This window comes from Euleptes europaea, chromosome 16, assembly GCF_029931775.1.
Source record: "Euleptes europaea isolate rEulEur1 chromosome 16, rEulEur1.hap1, whole genome shotgun sequence".
NCBI classification, from domain to species: Eukaryota; Metazoa; Chordata; class Lepidosauria; order Squamata; family Sphaerodactylidae; genus Euleptes; species Euleptes europaea.
In genome coordinates, this window is record NC_079327.1 from 42,512,104 (window position 1) to 42,515,126 (window position 3,023).

A 3,023-nucleotide genomic window follows, 5' to 3' on the forward strand; every position below is an offset into this window, starting at 1 on the left:
GTACAAAGTTCATGTGCATGGAATTTTAGCAGCTCTCACCTTCTGTTTAAAAATTGTTCTCCAGCCTACCTGCATCCCAGTGCCAGGAAAGGGACGGGGTGGGGGGTGGGTGGGAAATGAACTATGCTCTTATTTTGCAACAGAAAATTTAAATGTAAACCAAGGACCCTTCATCAGCAATTTGGCAAGTGGTTAGTACTCAAGCATTTGGCAAGTAAGTCTTAGCCTAATTTGAAAAGAAGGAAAATAATAGTTGGGAATTTTTTACAGCTTCCACTGCCTCTAGAACAGATCCCCTGGGTGAAATATATATTCCCTAGGAATTTCATCCCAGTTGACTGGAGAGAGAAAAACATTACAGATTGAAATGTGTTTTTCATTAAACACACATGGGAGTATAATCTGAACTTAATACCAAAACGAAATGTGCCACGTCTAAATTAGAGCATCCGAACAAAAATAGATTAAACAGAAACCGGAATAAAATTATGAGCACTGCTATTTCCCCCCAGTCAACCTTGTGCTGCATTTTAAAGACGCTTAGGAGTACTAACCAAATCAATGAATCTCTGCAACTGCCAAGGGAGCAGCACATATGAAGTGATTACTGGCATCCTTCTTTCGTTGGCTGGCTCTGCAGCTCTTATACAATAGAGGCAAATAATTTGCTTCTTAACCCATTTGAGAGAAAAGTTGCAAAATACCTTTGTCTTTCTGGCAGCTTGCTACAAGCCCTGAACCTTTTGCTCCCATTCTCAGTTCTTCATTCTTTCCTTAAATGATTTATAAAGCACCTATAGCCTCAGCAATCAGATGTACTTCAAATTTAGCCTTAAAAGGCATTGTTTACATTATGTTTCTGCAACAGCTATGTCCAGGGGTTTAAGGATACAATAGATTCCTTTCCCCTCGCCCATCCTACACTTTTTCAAACAAAGGAGGGGGGGAAACCTTCTAAATGATTTTTTTTAAAAAGAACAGAAACTTTTCTGTACTAAATTCAGATTCAGTATTGCAAGTGGCAGCATCTGCTCTACATTTATTAAGAAGAACCATGAGAATAATTTATTCATTTAAAGTTAAAGTTAACTTCAAAAAAGTAGTGAAGGTTTGCTGGCTTTTTACAAACTTGACATATTCAGCACACACGCACACACACAAATTTAAACAAGTCCTTTTAAGGCTGCATAGCTTCTGTCTAAAAAAAAATCCTTCATGAAGTAGCTGAACTTGGACTATAGTTTCTGCAGCACTCCTCTTTCTCTTAAGAGCAATGCTGTGCTTAGCTTTCTGGCACATTTTCATACATCGTCCAATAAGAGGTAGAAAGGATAATTTGGTCAAGCCATCTAAAAAGGTACCTGAAACATTTCAGAATGTGAAGTTTAAAGAGTTGAGCTGAAATAGATTTAGTGCAGAAAGCACTGAAAGGGTTTTTCATCAGTTACCAGCTACAGAAACTGAATATGCGATCTTGAAGGGAGTCCAACCAGTAATGTTATATCTGACCCCATTGCATGCCTCTTACTGTTTACATGCAGCAGCTAAAATCAGCTGAGATCATCCAGTTCCCACTTTGGTGCCCACATATCCACATTGCAAATGTCAGCAATTGCAAGAGCAGTAAAAACTACATACGCTGTATGACCTGATTCCTGCTTTAGGCAAAGAACACAGGCAGCATTTCATAGTGGCTAGAGTAGAGTGCGCAGCTTCTGGAAGGCCAGGTTCATCAAACAAATGCTAGTAAGAAATAGGTCGGGAATAATTCTCAGTCTATCCAAATTTGCTTTGCTCACATTATGCATTCCACATAAAATGAATGCAAAGCAACCTGAAGCTTCCACCACCCATAAGCAACCATGGCATAGTTTTGCTATCAGCTAAGGTGTTTTCACGACCTATGCCTAGCTTGACTGCCAAAATTCCCTATGCAACATCATTCTTTATTATCATTCATTCCCTTTCCGGTAATAAAGGTGTAATTAGTCATTTGTTTCTGGCTCCACCAGTCAGAATGGTACAATAACCACGAGGTATAGGATTTCAGTATTTTATTATCTTCTCTTCAAATTCCCTCTTCATACAAAAATAGTTATTCTGGTTTACTATCAAATATATATTTTTCTCTATATTTTTGTTTTACATTTTATGGGGGAAACACCAAACTTTTCGATGTTGCAGAAAATAAAGGAGTAGTTGCAAAGGAAAGATCTTCTGGACAAGTTTAAATGATAACAGCAGATGTAGAAAAGGGGAAGCTACACCAGTCCAGAAAAGATAGTTGCCAAATCAGTCTCAAAGAAAAACAGCTTGATAGTGAGAAGAAAGCAAGTGAAAAAGTGGAAGGGGAAAGAATGGAAGCTCACAAAGAGCTTCTGCAGAGCAAAAGGATGACAACAGGTGAGACACAGAAGAATGGCAACAGGTGAGACAAGGGGAGCCTGAACTGTAGTGACTGGGTGTTGGACACTGCAAGAGTTCGACAAAAGGGGCCAGTGCAAAAATGCCAGGGTACGTACGAAAAATGTACTCAATACTTACAGGAGATTTAAAAAAAAGATTAGCAGAAGCCACCTAGGAAAATGAGGACATGTCAGGAAAATAGACCACAAAAGATAACATTACAGTAGACCTGACCAGTACAGTCGCTAAGAGTAAGGCAAGAACGTAGCCATTAAACAAGAAACTGAAAAGAGTTTGGAAATGGAGTTAGTCATGACCTGCGTATCAGAGAGATATCTGAAATAAATTGCAACTTAAAAACACCAAATGTTTCCAGAGATAGTTTTCAGAGTAACTTTGCACAAAGAGCCAAAATAATGAATGCATCTATAGAAGACAAGAGAAAAAGCTGTGTCATGAAGGGCCTTTGGGAGTGCAGGTGGTAGAGAAGGGAGTGGCAAAGACACTGCAGCATAATGTTTCCTCTACATTATTACCTCTAAAAGTTATTTCCATTGAATATAATGTGTCGGAAATCCTCCCAATTTTAGAGTAAGGTGGTGATCTAAGTTTCTCGA